This window comes from Salmo salar, chromosome ssa19, assembly GCF_905237065.1.
Source record: "Salmo salar chromosome ssa19, Ssal_v3.1, whole genome shotgun sequence".
Lineage (NCBI taxonomy): Eukaryota > Metazoa > Chordata > Actinopteri > Salmoniformes > Salmonidae > Salmo > Salmo salar.
In genome coordinates, this window is record NC_059460.1 from 19,381,842 (window position 1) to 19,399,775 (window position 17,934).

Sequence of the window (17,934 nt, forward strand, 5' to 3'; positions counted from 1 at the left end):
GTCTGTTGTGCTGACTGTTTCCATGTGGTCGACTCGGTATGTTTGTAATAAACATTCTGCCTTGCCACACAACAAAGCTAAATTGAAATCACATTTGCTCCTCTCTCCACCATGTTGTCATAGTTTTGGTTGGCTGATAAAGTGGTAATGTTTCCCCTCAGCTAATTAGCCTGTGAGTCACCAGGTCTTCTCTTCTCCTTTCCTCTGTCTTCAAAGTTAACGGTTGCTAATCCCCTGAAAGAAAGCACAAAGCACCTCACCGCTCTCCGCTGAACAACTCAAAGCTCTGGCCTCATGCCCAGTACCCCATGTCCCAACCAACTGACAAAACGTATACCAGCTTCATGGTTTACTTTTGTAACACAGGGTAAACAAATTAATACAGTTTTGATATACAGCTTATTAATTTTATCGTTGAGAAACTCACTTCACAACCTCTCATATTTATTTAGCTTTCTGCTCACTCAACTCCCATAGTGGATTCTAAGTCAGTACCTGGTGATGAACACTAGAGGGTACTGTTTGTTGAGAAAAAGGCTCTTTACGTGGCAGTTGATGGGAATCAGTTCAGCTCTGTGTCCTGGTGACTATTCTGTGTTGCTTGCTGATTTAAGACAATCTTTTCTGGGATTTGGACCCATAACGGTCAACAGGTCTTTCATTCAATGGGTGCATTTTCCCAGTGTGAGTCCACACCGAACAGCCGTCCTCATTGAGTTTTCGTTACCGTCAGTTGCTCATCTTTCCTTTATTTCATCACCTTTATCCACTTGATTCTAATAGAGTAAATATAGACATGATGGCATTGGGATGATAATCCCCCCTCTGTTAGTGGGAGTGACAAGGTGTTTAGTTGCTCTCTATATGTACTGTCATGTGAATGTCATGCTTAAAGCATGGAGGAAGGCCCGTTGGCTGCCCTGTTGACAGGACAGAAGCGTTCATTCTACTGGCCTACATCCAGAACATTCCCTCACCCTGTCATCGACACAGAGGACAGTTTTAACTCCCCACATCAACCCGATACTACATGGCAACCTCCTTTTCCATCACTTCTTATATGTTACACATACTGTATGTTCCTATGGGTTGTTGATATGATGAGAATCTTAGAATAGCCTAGTGGTCCATGTCAGACCTTGACTGCCATGATTTTGTCACCCCTACACCTTCTGGAGAATGTCCCTGTCAGTTTCCACTAGTCATTAATACATGTATGTCAAAGGGACTCAGAAAAGATGGCTGCCTTAACCTTCGACATTACCAAGTATTTAATGACGGAACCAGCAACATTGAGAGAATATTACCTAGCTACAGTTATTTTCTAGAAAAGTTGGCGCAAAGTGTTTGCGTGTGTCGAGGTAGTGAGGGGATTGTTGCCCTGTGACAGCTGACTTGATCCCTGTGAGTTGAGAGAGACAGAGCGAGTGAGTGAAGTCAATTTCTATTTCTGGGAGATTGAGTGCTATCAAAGCACCAGCCAAGAGGCCATAAATGGCTGCCAGCGTCTCCAGTTACCTCCTGCTGGTTTTGGGCTGCGGACGCTACCACCCTCCGCTGAGGTGGAATTCGGACCTCTCCTCTCCAGACCCACACAGCCATGTCAGGTCTAAGGCCAGGGCCGTATGTATCAAGCGTCTCCGAGTAGGAGGATTGACCCCCCCCCCCCCCCGTAATCTTATTTGTTGTGATCTAAAAGGGAAAACTGATCCTAGATGAGATGCACATATTGTCCCAAGTAGCTCAGTTGGTTTAGTGTGGCGCTTGCAACACCAGGGTTCTGGGTTTGATTTGCCCCAGGGGACCAGTACAAAAAATGTATGTGCTCCCTACTGTAAGTTCAGAGCGTCTGCTAAATGACTAAAATGTAAATGTGTTGTCCCAGCCAGGTAAAACATCCAGGGATAAATAGAAATGCCGGGATACCAAGACAGACTGGCACCTCAAGTCAAGGGGTCACATTCAGACTGAATATTTTTACACATCCTCTATCAAATTAACTTTGATTTTAGTGTGGTGTATATGCTGTGGTGTGACACTGGTACTCTTTAGTACATGTGTTGTATCAAGTGGCTTCTATCTGTAGATTGTGACTGGTTGATGGTCTGAGTAGACATACACCTGGGGGCGAGAATCAAGATCGCCTCAAGGGATGTAAGGATCAACGGAGACTCATCGCTCCCCAAATTAAAATCAAATGTATTTATATAGCCCTTCTTACTTCAGCTGATATCTCAAAGTGCTGTACAGAAACCCAGCCTAAAACCCCAAACAGCAAGCAATGCAGGTGTAGAAGCATCGGTGTTTCTGCTCATAGTACATTATTTTTACCTTTCGAAAATACCTTGTCTTATGCGACAACTGATGCGTCCTTTCCGTCAGTGTCGAACTGCATTGGCAATCATTGATCTACATGTCAATGTGCATGCCGAACAACCCCAGGCAATATCAGTAGCCTAGTCAAACTGCGCAATGTGCTCAGCTTCGCCTGCTGGCCAAGGGAGGCGGCCTGTTCCTGATCACGCAAGCCACTGCTAAAATGGCTTGCATGATATTAGGCTTTATTAGTTGAGTGACAACCTGTGTAATTTGCTAGGTTATTGTTATCTATGTGATGTTAAGTAGTTTTTACCTGATTTAAAGTAAGTTACCGGAGACACAACTCTAATCTGGCTATACCTACTGAACGGAGCTGACAATAGATTCTATTTTCATTGTTTAGGTACACCATCGGCAATAGTTGGGGTCGTTTTGCTTTGACCAATCAGTGTAGATGGTCATTTTTAGATGGCAAGTTGACTTTAATTTCATAACGAACACAGCAATCACTTTTGCGAGGTTCACTGCATGGCCGACGCGAGAGAAGAGAAAATCACTCTAAATTTCCAAATGATTGACATCTGATTCTGAGTTGCGGGGGGGATCTGAAGTTGTGCTATATATTCAACGATGAAGATGGATACATTACTACCTCAAACACTTCATCTGCAAAAATGACAAGTGAATTAGTGTGGGGGGGGTACAGGTTACATTTCTCCCTCTAATCTGATAGCGGGGGGGTAGATGCTTAGTGTGCCCCGTATGGCTCAGGTCCCTACATAGTACATACACCACACACACACACACACACACACACACGCACACGCACACGCACACGCCAGCTCAGAGAGGCCCAGCTCAGAGAGGCCCAGCTCAGAGAGGCCCAGCTCAGAGAGGCCCAGCTCATGAGCTCCATCAGAAGCAGATTATAATTTAGAATGGAAAGTGAATGTGTTGATGCAACAAATGTTATTGCATCGATTCTTTCTCTAATCAAACTTGCACCGAATCGTTTCAATTTCAAATGCATTTCCCGTATCGGAGCCCATGTATCTAGATGCGTATCGAATCATCTTGAAAGGGAAAGATGCACATCCCTAACAGCCTCTTCAACCACCCCTTTAACTCCTTGTCATTGCTTATTTCCTCTCTTCTGTGTTTGATTGATCTAGCCTGAGTGGGAAAGCACCGTTCTAAATTTGTCAGCTCCCTGAATCATGCCTGCTGCAGATATAACTGCCACGCATGGGGGAGGGGGGAGCGAGAGGGGGGAGGCGGCCGTCGTTCTAACGGTGCTGGCAACTCGTGCATCATGTCAGTCGTGTCCTACTAGCCCTCCTGTGCTTAGCTGTGATCTTCTCCCAGACCCACTGTGGAACTATCCGGCCCCCAGAGACCCAACACACTAGAGACCTACCCCCACGAACTTGCCCCCAGAAGACCTACCCTAACCTAGGCACTACTACCAACAGACCTACCCCAGCCCAGGAAAACCTACCCCAGAAGACCTTCCCAGCCCAGGAACACCTACCCCAGAAGACCTACCCCAGCCCAGGAACACCTACCCCAGAAGACCTACCCCAGCCCAGGCACTACACTGTCACATCTAATCTGAGAGGAAAACTTAAGTAAGGAGTTGAGTTGAGGAAATGTTGGGGGAAGGTTTGTGAGGAGAAGATACCCTTTTTAGTAACCACATTTGAAATACTGACTGGCTTCTAAAAGCCTTTATACGGTTTGAATGGATTGCTAGCTGGGCTGTCGTTGGGTATTTTATATTATGTGTTCAGTGAAGAGGTGGTCTGATTTGATATGCTCGCTGGCTGGATGACCCCTATCTATTGGAAGTGAACTGGTTTGATGATGGACCATGAGGAAGGGGGAGAGTGCAGCGAAATGGGGTGTTGCTGAACCCAATGGTGTTCTGGAACAGTCCGTATCCCCATTTTGGTTGATTGGAACAGTCCTTGTTGGAACCCATTCTCGTTCTCTCCTCACATTCCCAATTTCATTCTGGTACCTGCCTGTTTGACTTGGTGCTGCACAGCAACTGACCTATCCTATCCTAGCCCAGGAGTCTTCCTCCCAGACCCGTTAGAAGTATGACATGCACAGATTTTCAGCTTAAATCAGAAAATGTCAATAGTCAGTTTGATGCTGAACTTTTGTCCACCTTTTTGTTGACCAGTATAGCTTTTTATAAAATCCTTATGAAGATTCTTAATGCTCTGAAAAGGTGAAAGCCCTATGACATGTCCGATCCACTTTCTCGTGAGATATTGTTGATTTTTCCACGCTCATATACTGCTTCAGATGGATTATACCACAGATGAATGTGGTGAAGTGCAAAAAGCTTTAGAATAGGTGAAATTGCGATTTGGGTAGTTGGTGTGTGTGGTGTGTGTGTGTGTGTGAGAGAGACCGTAAAGGACTGGGACATAGCTCTGTCATGACCTGACACTACAGCTGCACATTGTCCTGCACCTGTTCTGCTCTCTCTCGGTCAGGATCAGAATACACAGGACAGAAATAGAGCACAACTGCCCTGACATGGAATGCGTGCATGCTTGCTCATAGGACTATGGCAACATAAACAAATCTAGGGTTGGGAATTGCCAGGGACCTCATGATACGACGTTATCACAATACTTAGTATCAATTCTGTATGTATTGCGATTCGATACTGTAATTTTGTGATTTGATGTTCCAAACGTATAACTCACTATGCTTTGTCTGCTGCCGAGAGACGGAGCATGAGAAAATGTAGTTTTCATCAGTCATGGAAATAAGTGCTGAAAACATGTTGGCTCACTATTTAAAAAGATGGAGAACAAGCTATAGGATGAAAAATACAAGAGTTTTAGTACAGCCAACTAGCGCTAACTAATGCTACCGTGGCAAAAAAAAAAATCATTTATTTGTGGAATGTAGATTTTTCTTTTATAGCTGCAGTATTTCATCCTAGATCAGTACCACATTAAGATGGCTTTGCGTATACAAATCCAGAGTTGAAATGTGATCTTGAGGCCCATTTAACACCTGTGAGGGCGCTTCATTATTTACTTAACATCTCTCAGATGGATATCACCTGTGGTCTGGACAAGACACCTCTTAAGTGTGTGTAGTATCCTGTGTACTTAAGTGTGTGTTTGTGCACGGTTTCCACATGTCATTTGATTGGGGCCAACTGTTGGCTAAGTGTCTATTTAGCACCGTTCCATAAATACCCAGTTTTAGCGTTATCTAATAGGCTAACTGTGATCTAATTTCCGGGTAGCTTCTGGCTTGGGTGTGAGAAAGGAAAGTCCTGATGCCGTCCCCGTAGTCTACGGTTTCAGTCCCCCCCCATAAGCCTTTCACCACTTTTACTTTGTTGCCATGGCATCTAACGTCAGCTGTTTGTAATAGAGTCTGAGCCCCAGGGATTCACCCTCCGTGACCATCCAATCTTTTCAGACGTTTACTGGAAGCACTTATATACTGTAGCTGTTGTCTTGGCAGAGACTGTTTCTTCGCACTCCGATCACTTCATGTGATGACCCTGGGAGAAGTCCATTTAAATGGATCCTTCTGAGATGGAGAAAGAACTAGATGTTTTTTGTGTTACACTAGTGCAATTAAGATTGCAAATAGTCTCCCACTGCAATGAGTGCTGACATGACCGTCGCATCTCTCTCCAATTTTAATAAAGGTGTCCATACAATCTGAGGATAGATGGGGATGTAGACTGGATGTAGAGCTTGTTTACTCCGGCCCTGCCAGGAACAGAAACGAGTCCTATCACCATGCATCTCTCAGCCAAGTGAGGAAGTAGACGCACCGTTTTGGACAGGAGAGTACTCCAACTTGACATGTCTCATGTTGTTGACCTTCCCTTCATTTAGCTTGGTGATATCTTTGTCATCACACACTCCAATAGGTCTGTTATTAATAAGAGGTTTGTTTTGACGGCCTTGTTTGGTCTCTCCAGTGATGGGTGTCCATAGAGAAGGCTGGCAGCAGAACAGAATGTTCAAGAGTACTGACAACAAATCGCCTGGTCTTAAGGACATGTGAGACTAACAAGAACTACTGCTATGTGCAATAGATCACCTGCTAGGCGTGTAATCGTTAGAAAACAAACCTAAAATGAAGTTCAGAGACGACAGAGCGTGCAACCGACAACGTTTGTTTTGGTCCGTCTTGTCATTTAAGATGGGTTGGGACTGGGGAGGCCTCGTGTTCAGGTCAGGGTTGTGTTGAGTGTGGCACACAATAGCTAAATGTTTTGCAATAGGAAATCTGTTCTTCTTGGACCTCCCCTGTTTCACTCAGTTTCAAGCGTGGGTCTGTCTCCCTATTGAATTGGATCCTGGCCTACCTGACTGTACTGTAGGATCTCTAATGGCCATCCTGAGGTGAAGGGTCAGCTGACACTTCCCTAACCTCAAATGTTGTCTGGTGATCGATATTCTATCTGAGACAATGAGGAGGTTTGGACTTTTATTGAGCGACACGTCCAACATCCCAACAGCCTGATGGTTCATGACACAGAGGTGGACCTGAGCCAGAGCCAGCCATGCAGGAGGAAGCCTCAGACCAAAGCCAGAGGAGAGTCTTAACATATGTCTGGCTTGACCACGCAAGTCATTGGCCGTGTCAGAATACTTGCGTTCTTTGGAATGGGTGGTTAGTAATAGGTTCATCTTAAATATGTCAAACTAATTAAATTGTTTCGGGACAAAACATTTGCTAAACCTCATCTAAATCTAGTAATGAATTGTGTCTAGTAATGAATTAAATTGAGATTAAACTGCTTGGTGTAACCCTAGATTGTAAACCGACATAGTCGAAACATATTGATTTAAACGGTAGCTAAGATGGGGAGAGGTCTGGCTGTAATAAAGCTCTGCTTTCTTGACATCATAATCCACAAAACCAGTCCTACAAGCCCTAGTTTTCTCATCTAGATTACTGCCCTGTTATATGGTCAAGTGCTACAAATAAGGACATAGGCAAATTTATAGTGGCCCAGAACAGAGCAGCACATCTGGCCCTTAAAAGTACACAGAGGGCTTCCATCAAGAACATGCATGTCAATCTCTCCTGGCTCAAAGTAGAGAGATTGACTGACTGCATCACTACTGGTCTTTGAGCGGTATTGACGTATATTCAAAGTACCAAACTGTCTGTTCAAACGACTAGCACACATCTCAGACACCCATCAAGACATGCTACCAGGGGTCTTTTCACAGTCCCCAAGTCCAGGACAGAGGCTAGGAAACACACAGTACTATATAGAGCCATGACTACATAGAATGCTCTCCCACCTTAGGTAACTCAAGCTAGCAATAAAATCAGATAAATAAATTACTTCAAAACATCCCACGGCACAACGCGGGCTGTGAATAAACACGAACATATTACACACCCACACATTATTCTTAGTAATGTAGTATTGTAAAATTGTAATGTAATGTAATAATGGTGCAATGTAGATGTGTATGATGTAATGTTTTGGACCCCAGGAAGAGTAGCTGCTGCCTTGGCAACAGCTAATGGGGAGTCTAATAAATGACTAGATACTAAAAGATACATCTTGAGTATGCCAGGATGTTCTACTCATTTTGGCTTTTCATCTAGTACAATTCGCTGCACACTATTGAGGAAGATAATAGTTTTTTGAGACCCACTTGTGATTGACAACAGCTGATAATCTGATATTGTGATGCGCTGTACCAAAATGAATGAATAGCAGGAATCCATGTTGCTTACTGCATTTGATTTTACTATACAATATGTTATAATTAGTATGAGGTATGATTTAGTATGCAGTTTAAGTAGGCAAGACTGATTTTTCAAATTTCTGACTTTTTACGCCATACATTTTCCCTGACACCCAAAAGTACTCGTTACATTTTGACAGGAAAATGGTCCAATTCACACACTTATCAAGAGATCATCCCTACAGCCTCTGATCTGGCAGATTGTATGAGTGTGCCCCTGGCTATCCGTCAATAAATAAAAAAGAAAAGAAAATTGTGCCGTCTGGTTTGCTTAATATAAGGAATTTGAAATGGTTTATACTTTTACTTTTGATACTTATGTATATTTACAATCAAATACTTTTAGACCTTTACCCAAGTAGTATTTTACTGGGTGACTTTTACTTGAGTTATTTTCTATACGTTACCTTTACTTTTACTCAAGTATGACAATTGAGTACTTTTTCCACCACTGCGTATATGAACTGTAACTCAGTAAAATCTTCAATTGTTGCATCATTTTTTGTTGTTCAGTGTGCGTGCATGCATGCATACATACAGTACCAGTCAAAAGTTTAGACACCTACTCATTCAAGGGTTTTTCTTTATTTTTACTATTTTCTACATTATAGAATATTAGTGAAGACATCAACACTTTGAAATAACACCTATGGAATCATGTAGTAACCAAAAAGTGTTTGAGATTCTTCAAAGTAGCCACCCTTTGCTTTGATGACAGCTTTGCACACCCTTGGCATTCTCTCAACCAGCTTCATGAGGCAATGCTACCAAATACACTCAATTAGTATGTAGACTTCTGACCCACTGGGAATGTGATGAAAGAAATAAAAGCTGAAATAAATCATTCTCTCTACTATTATTCTGCCATTTCACATTCTTAAAATTAAGTGGTGATCCTAACTGACACATGACAGGGAATTTTTACTAGGATTAAATATCAGGAATTGTGAATTTTTAGAATTTTTTTAAATGTGTTAAGGTGTATGGCTAAGGTGTATGTAAACTTCAGACTTCAACTCTGTGTGTGTGTGTGTGTGTGTGTGTGTGTGTGATTTATTCGAACCAATTTTTTTACTTTTAGCCTCCCATAGCATGGAACCTAACTACCAGTACCTTTATTTATGTGCTTTCTGACCTACATTTACATGTTAGTAATTCAGCAGACACTCTTATTCAGAGTGACTTAGTGTATTCATCTTAAGATGGCTAGGTGGGACAACCACATGTCATAGGCATAGTAAGTACAATTTTCCTCAAAGTAGTTATCAGCAAAGTCCTTTGGTTATAACTTAAATTTCACTCTTTGACAAGAGTCAGAGACTCAAAGCCACAAGAGGGTAGAACACATTTCAAATGTGGTTGTTACACTGAGCTGGTTGTAATCTAAGATATGTGAGTGTGTTCTGATTTGAAACATATTGGTGACATTTGGACTGTAAGGTTGTGTAGAATTGCAGAAGTGTCAACATTGCGCTGTGTAGAATAGCTGAGGTGAGCGGTCATACTGTATTCTTGTAGACAGCAGTGATGTATAGAGGGATCTATAAACAGCTGTGGCACACATGCACGCACACAATTGTCGTAGACTGATTTAAATGGCATGTAAGCCATAGCACAGACAACTGACTGCGATAGTCACCACACACACAGAGGGGGAGGGAGAGTGGACAGTCTCGGCAAGCTAGGATGCATTTTCCTACAGGTGTGGAGGGAGAGAGCAGAGCTCCGAGGAAGTGCCTTCCAGTGTGCGTGATCTATCTCTCTGTATCCAGGATCCCCTGGGGTTTAGCCTCCTGTCTGGTAGCACTTATTCCAGTACTAACAGTAACATCAGAACTGTCAGCTCTGCTGCTTATAAATGGAACAGACCCTTACCAGATATGTGTTGATTGGGTTCTGGCTGCACTGTTTAGAATCATTTGGAATTTGGAATGTACTGTGTGATTCTATAAAAAAAATAAAAAAATCTGAAAGTTTCACCAGCTGCACAGGGCTTATAAAGGGGGATTTATTCGAGAAACAAACGAGGAGAGAAAAGGGAGAAAGGTCTAGGAACAGACAGGGAGAGAAGGACTGGAATTGGGAACATGTCTACGTTCCAATGGAGCTTAATTTGAGCTCTCCATTTTAAATTGGTCTAACTTATTGTGCCCCACATCCCATTGAATTAGTATGGCCCTTTCCTTTTTTTATGGTCATTTAACGCCATAGGAAGAGAGCTGAGTAAATAGTGTCAAAGTAACCAGTCAAAGGTTCATGGGGATATGAAATATGCCGACTTTCTGGTATATTACTGTACTATTCTGGCATCTACCCTAAAACCTTTCCTTTTGTGTATTGAGTTTCCACACAGTCATTTCTCTGGGAATAGGTACAGCTTCTCTGTCTTGGCCAGCAGAATTTTCTGGTGTTTCAGTTGATTAGTCTTCCAATGGCACAACCTCCTACCTGCTGGCTTACCTTTTGACTGTTATGGCCTTGATTCCAGTGGCTGAAATATGAAAGATACTAAATAAAGGGTTCCAAAATCGGCATCTGTCCTAGTCCCAGCTTTTCCCATACACTAAACAAAAATGGGATGACAGTTCCTGGGAAGATTGCCGGGTGGGAATGGAATGGGAAGAACACCAGGAATGCTTTGGCAAATGGGATCAGTGGGGGCCTCCCGAGTGGCGCAGTGGTCTAAGGCACTGTGGCGCAATGCTAGAAGCGTCAGTAGAGACCCAGGTTTGTTGGTGCGGTTGGCTTCCGGGTTAAGCGGGCGGGTGTTAAGAGCGGGGTTAGGCGGGTCGTTTTGGAGGACGCGTGACTCGACCTTCACCTTCCGAGCCCGTTGGAGTTTAAGCGACGAGACAAGATCGAAATTGGTGAGGAAAAAATACGTAAAAATAATAATAATATTATTATTATTATTATTATTATTAAGGGGTTTGGTGAAGTATTCTGGTGCTGTATGTTGCATTCCACCTTTTTCTCTCTTTCTGTGGAAATATTTCTCTCAGGGTCTACAGTAAATTCAAATCTCATAGTGGGTTTCAACTCTCGAGCTGCATGCTGTTAACCAACACTGTGGGGGTAGTCTGCACACATTGTTAGTGATCTCTAAAGAGCATTCCACCATGAGCCATCGAGAGCCACTTCTTAGGGACGCTTTTATCTGGGTTATCTTGGGTAAGTCTGTCAAAGGGTGGGGCAACAGGGCATAGCTAGCTAGTGTTTACGGATGGAGTTGGACGTAGTTATCTTGGTCCTCCTATTTGTGGCAGTTGTATCTGAGAAAAAGCTTGTGTGTACAGTAAGCTGAGGCCAGGATCTTTTTGGAAGGTTTGAAGTTTGTGTGCTCTGCCTTGGACATTGCCATGGTCTGGTCTTTTGGACTGATACACATTGTTCTTGGGTATTACTGGCCCTGGTCCCAATAGAGATGGTTTGGGTAAGTCCAGACCAGGCCTGGGTACCAGCCAGTGAACTGTGACGGTAAATACCCAGTCAGTGACCTCTGCTGCCCAGCCACTCAGCTAACACCTCACCTTATTAGGGTAGATTGAACAGAGTGAGCTGGCTACAAACGAGGCCAACCTATCTTCCATTGTGTCAGCGTGCGTGCGTGTTATGAAGGGAATGTGTCTGACCTTGTGCAGTTCTCTGACTGTCCAAGGACCAATGACTGTTATGACCGCAAACTGGGACAGTAAATTTAGATCTTTGGTCCTTCTACAAGTGTCTGAGGAAATGTAGCGCTCCCAAATACGGACTGTCCCCAATGGCACCCTATTCCCTATGAAGTGCACAACTTTTGGCAATCGAGCCCTTTTTCTTCTTACCCAGAGTCCGATCAACTCATGGGTTACCATTTTCATTTCTCTGTGTGCAGTTGGAATGAACTTGAAGGTAGGCAATAACTGGAAGTCTACAAGAACCGCTAGCATGGTAACCCTAGTTAGCAATTGCGCTAGTGCTAGTTAGCAACTTCCTTCAAATTGCATGCAGGGAACTAAAAATGGAATCCATGGAAGCAGAAAGTGGGATAATTACAAAAATGTTGCTCTATCCCTTAAAAAGCAGTCTCGGCAGAATTTTTTTTTTTTTGCAGTGGCAGCTAAATTAAAGGGGAACACCATCTTTACCTCTTCATGCTATGCCTACCTTCTGTATTAGTTTATGGTTCTGTTGGAGTGATGGACTCTGGGCTGAGCACTGCTATGTGTCTGTAGAGACATGGCCAAACGTGCTGGACCCCTCCCTTGTTAATTTGCCAGAAGAGAGGGATATACAGTATTTCCTGTGGGAGAAACAGTAAATCTGGGCTTTATTTCTGAGGGGGAGGCCTGGGATGAGAGGTTGAGTTCTGGGCCCAGATTTCGAGACAAACCTGCTAACGTTTCCTGCTTTCCTTCGCCACGCCACGCACGCATACACACTCTATCAACGGGCTCGAGGAGAGACGCTGGGGTCATTTAAAGTGCTATTCCTGTCACTGGGTGTCTTTAAGTGTTTGTATACAGTAATTAAATTCTTATGTTGCATTAATCTGACACCCAGGCATCTTTGTATAATTGGTGGGGAGGTGTGGACATGCTGCTGTTACGATGATAGAGGTCTCATCGTTGGCCTGTTTTTGTTCAACATCCCCAAAAAAGTGATTCGCTTGGATTGCCTCAGAAGCTGGCTTTTGTGTACTGATCAAATTCAAAATTTGTCAAATTACTGATGTTTTCGTTTTGTATTACAAGCTCTTCCTCCCTCTCGTCTCCTTATCAGTAACTGTACTAACAAAGATCAAAATGACATTTTTTTTGAAAACATTAGGTTTATAACCTTTCAGACAAAAACAAAAATGTGCAGCATCGTACGCGTCTACATTTTTCAGACAGTAGAATTCTACTTCGGCATAGAATATCAGGGAAACAATACCAAACAACAACAAATTAACTTTAATATACTTTTTTATTAAAAAGTGGTCTGTGCGCATGCAGGCTGCGCATAGGTAGCTCGAGATTATTTGATTGACAGTTCTGGTTGCTTAGTGATTGACGATGATCCCGCTTCAGAAGCGGCATTCCTTTAGACAAATAAAATGCCCGTTCAGTGGCACTTTGAAACTATATCCAGAGACGGTTTCGTGTTGGCATTTAAAAAGCCTTAGAGTACTCTTCAGACAAACAAACATGCCATAGCCGAGACGCTTTCAAGGCACCACATTCCATATGAAAAGGTTATAACATTAATCTCTAGTGGTTTACCTTGAAGATTTGTTTTGGGATGCAGTTGCCAGATTGGGGCACTTTTTGAATGTAATCCAGCCTAATGCAGAGCAACAATGTTTGACTGTCCCGATATTAGCAGCCAGGCGTGTAATTACAAGTTAGTGCCTCTCCATTGGACCACAGGACTGGTTACCAGATACTTGTGCGTGTGTGCATAAATACTGGTAAGTGTTAGCTTGGTCTGTTTTGTACAGTCTTGCCAATTCTTATGCTCATTCGTTGTCATGTTGTGACTAAACGGCACAAACAGATCTCGGAATGGGCTAGTTAACTGCCTCTGATTCCAAACTACATTTGTAATCATAGAGCTAGTACAGCAGGGGCCTTCAACCTTCTAGCCCAGGGACCCCCTCCCAGGCAAACCGGTGACCCAGAGACCCCCATCATGTCTTATCGTCAGGTGAATGGCAAGGAGAAGTAATCAACATTTTAAAATTAATATATTTTGTAGATTATTAATATTTTGCCCTCCACGCATTATAATATTGAAAAATAAAGATGTTTTATTGTTACAAACACTGGATAGGTGCAGTGAAATGCCATAGTAGTATAGTGTCCCTAGAGCAAATTAGGTTAAGTGTCTTGCTCAAGGGGACATTTACAGATTTTTGCCCTTGTTGGCTTTGGTATTCAAACTAGCGACCTTTTTGTTTAGTGGCCCAACACTAGCCACTAGGGTACCTTTTTCACCCTTAGAAGAGGAAGTCTAAACTTTAACGTAGCCTATTAGATAAAAAATTAACTCAAACACGTTTCTGCTAATAGCTAAATAAAGGTTGGCAAATTCATTCAGTCAAAGCTTACCAGCAACCAGCGGCACACACGGATGCCTCTTTAAAGCCTATGGCCGCATTCCTCTGCCCAGGCGTTGCTGACGCATGCCAGATCTTACAACGCATGGATAGGTATTTTATGTATCAGCTACCAGCATACGTTATAGCAATCTGGTTCCTGAAAGGCACAGTCGGTGACGTGGCACACAACGATTGGTTGACGCATGCAACGTCTGAGCAGGCGACCGCGACCATTGGCTCAATATTAGGAGTTGAGGAATAAAGTTGACGTTACCTACAGTAGAAAATAGATTTGTATGTAATTCAACATGTTTTTTCTGTTGCTAGCGATATTCATAACGTTTAAAAAACATATATATATTGTACAGTACCAGTCAAAAGTTTGGACACACCTACTCATTCAAGGGTTTTTCTTTATTTGTACTATTTTCTACATTGTAGAATAAGACATCACAACTATGAAATAACACATATGAAATCATGTAGTAACCAAAAAGTGTTAAACAAATTTGAGATTCTTCTAAGTAGCCACCCTTTGCCTTGACAGCTTTGCATACTCTCGGCATTTTCTCAATCAGCTTCATGAGGCTCATTTAAAATTTTTATTTTTTATTTACCCTTTATTTAACTAGTCAAGTCAGTTATGAACAAATTCATATTTACGATGACGCCCTACCCAATTAACACGTGTGCTTTAGAAGTTAATTTGTGGGATTTCTTTTCTCTGCTGCAGAGGAGAAGTTCATTAGAGTTACCAGCCTCGGAAATTGCAGCCCAAATAAATGCTTCAGAGTTCAAGTAACTGACACATCTCAACATCAACTGTTCAGAGGAGACTGTGTGAATCAGGCCTTCATGGTCGAATTGCTGCAAAGAAACCACTACTAAAGGACACCAATAAGAAGAAGAGACTTGCTTGGGCCAAGAAACACGAGCAATGGACATTAGACCGGAGGAAATCTGTCAATGTGAGATTTTTGGTTCCAACCGCAGTGTCTTTGTGAGACGCTGAGTAGGTGCACGGATGATCTTTGCATGTTGTCTTCCCACCGTGAAGGATGGAGGTGTGGGGGTGCTTTGCTGGTGACGCTGTCTGTGATTGAGTGATTGATTTTAAATTCAAGGCACATTTTTTTTACATTTTAGTCATTTTAGCAGAAGCTCTTATCCAGAGCGACTTACAGTAGAGTGCATACATTTTATTACATTTTTAAATACTGGCCCCCCGTGGGAAACGAACCCACCATCCTGGCGTTGCAAGCGCCATGCTCTACTAACTGAGCTACACTTAACCAGCATGGCTACCACAGCATTCTGCAGCGATACGCCATCCCATCTGGTTTGCTCTTAGTGGGACAATGACCCAAGACACACCTCCAGGCTGTGTAAGGGCTATTTGACTAAGAAGGAGAGTGATGGAGTGCTGCATCAGATGACCTGGCCTCCACAATCAACCGACCTCAACCCAACTGAGATGGTTTGGGATGATTTTGGATTGCAGAGGGAAGGAAAAGCAACCAACAAGTGTTCAGCATATGTGGGAACGCCTCCAAGACTGTTGAAAATGCATTCCAGGTGAAGCTGGTTTAGAGAATACCATGCGTGTATAAAGCTGTCATCAAGGCAAAGGGTGGCTACTTTGAAGAATCTCAAATATATTTTGATTTGTTTAGCACTTTTTTGGGGGGGGGGGTCACTACATGATTCCATATGTTTTATTTCATTGTTTTGTCTTCACTATTATTCTTGAATGAGTAGGTGTGTCTAAACTCTTGACTGGTACTGTATATATTTCCGTGGACCCCTTGCACTCCCTCCACAGACCCCCTGTTGAAAACCCCGAGCTACAGTTACAGTACATGTGCTACAGCAGAGCCTGCGTTGGTTTGCCTGCCCATCCTCTGGCACCGTAGGGTCGTCATATTTTAATGACTGATGATGATAATAGTAAGGACGTTGGTCTGCGGGTTGGGTATGCATCAGATGGTGATAGATTTCCATGGTCAAGGGAGACCAAAAGGCTTTGGTATCCAGTTCTGTTAGGCTGTTAGCCCCACCAAGCCCCTCTGTGTGACCCAACCACACCTATGTTCAAAAAGTGTTTTATTTTTATTTGAATTAATTCAGCTGCACTTGATTTGAGATTACCTGATGGAATGGACCAATGGTATAGTCCCAAAAGTGCAATCCCTGCCCTATCTGGCACTCCAGACAGTCTCAATGAAACGCTGAAAGTTTTGGAAAGTAAACGATAACATTAGAACCCAGGTCTGGACCCAGCAGGAGAGGCATGAACATCAGAGCAGAGCACAATGTCGGCTTCTTTCCAGACTCAACACTGCATTCCTCCAGTGACGGAGTCCAGTCCTCCTCCTCTCTCCTCTGTCTATATGGGGATGAATGTTAAGAGTGAGTATGGGTCTGCGGTGGTTATGGTTATCCTATGGCTGAGCTTCTGCGGCGTCCTGCTGCCACTAGGGACAGTAGAGAGCTAAAATGTTTCACCCATTCAAGAAAATGCTTGTCGTTGTATTGGGTGTAAGAGACATGTTTCTCTAAGTATTTCCACAACTAATTGGTTTCAATGCTTTGTATTTCAAGCTACATATTAGAATATAACTGAAAATGATCTAAAAATAAATTCCCACGTTGGGTCTCAAAGGTAGGAAGGGTTGGTCAGATGGAATCTCTTGTTGCGGTTAATGCTGTTATTAGTGTATAGTAGACTACAGACAAACGTATAGCTGTCTCACCTGCCGTGTTACTTAGCAGTGAGTGTGTTGGTGTGCCCAGACCAGATGAGCTCACCACGGAGGGAGAGAGAAGAGTCCAAACCTGCCACCTCTAATAAACTGATCTGACGTCACACCTGGGTTCAAGTAGGACGTGTTTGGACACTGCTACTGTAGTGTTGGGTTGGTGACATCATTTATTGGCTGAGGAATCAAAGTAATGTGTGTGTGTGTGTGTGTGTGTGTGTGTGTGTGTGTGTACCCTCAGTGTAAATCTGCAGGTCTGAACTTGTATCCTCTCTATCCCTCTGACTACACGATCTTATTCACTTTCTGTGATCACACACACACACTACTGCTCTTTTGGATTCTCTAGGGATGGACGGCCATAGTTTTTACCATAATGATACGGTTAGTCAGATGGACAATCCCATGACTGGAGCTCCATAATCGGCAATTTCACATTTTCTCTGGCTCTCTCACCTTCCGTCTCTCTCTTAGCCTCTCCCTCCATCTCCCTTTCCTTTGCTCGCTCGCTAGCTCTCTCTCTCTCTCTCTGCTCCTTCGTTCTGTCACCACTGAGAGATGAGTGGAATTTATCATCCAGCTGAGACTGTAATTTTGTCTTCTCATCTCGCTCTCTCGCCCTCCCCTTGCTCTGTAGCGTCCCACTGCTGCCTTGTCACTGGGCCAAGGGAACACCGCAGCACATTCTCAGTACTTCCACTCTACAGTATATACCTTTCTCTGAGTCTGTCTGCAGGAGATAGAGGGACACCCAGCCTCTCGGGTCCAATCTGGGAGCATAGCCATGGGGCCTAGCTAATTTCTTGCCTGTAATCAGATTAGCAGGCACTGAGCTGCTTTAGTTAGGCTGCACTGGAGGAAGGCAGGGGATGTCTGTTTAGTATTAGCCGTTAGCCAGTTTGCTATTAGCGTTACTGCTGGAGGAGACTAGAGGGGAGCTGTCAAGAGACTCTGCTCCACTCTGACTGCACAGAGAGAACCAACGCTGCACTGCAGCCACTACCACACGCTACTACTGCTGATCGGGGAT

General features: G+C 43.4%; 1 protein-coding gene across 4 annotated transcripts in view; it reads left to right on the plus strand.

Annotated features, from left to right (window-relative positions):
• Positions 1-17,934, plus strand: part of svila (supervillin a) — a 138,997-nt gene that overhangs the window by 55,403 nt on the left and 65,660 nt on the right. For 3 of the 4 annotated variants that reach the window (XM_014157529.2, XM_014157528.2, XM_045702147.1), the window contains exon 1: positions 3,601-3,947. The exons of the other annotated variant lie outside the window; for it this stretch is intronic. The gene's annotated coding sequence lies outside the window, so the exon portion shown is untranslated. Of the gene's footprint in view, positions 1-3,600; positions 3,948-17,934 lie in introns of those variants that run through there. 4 annotated transcript variants of the gene reach the window in all.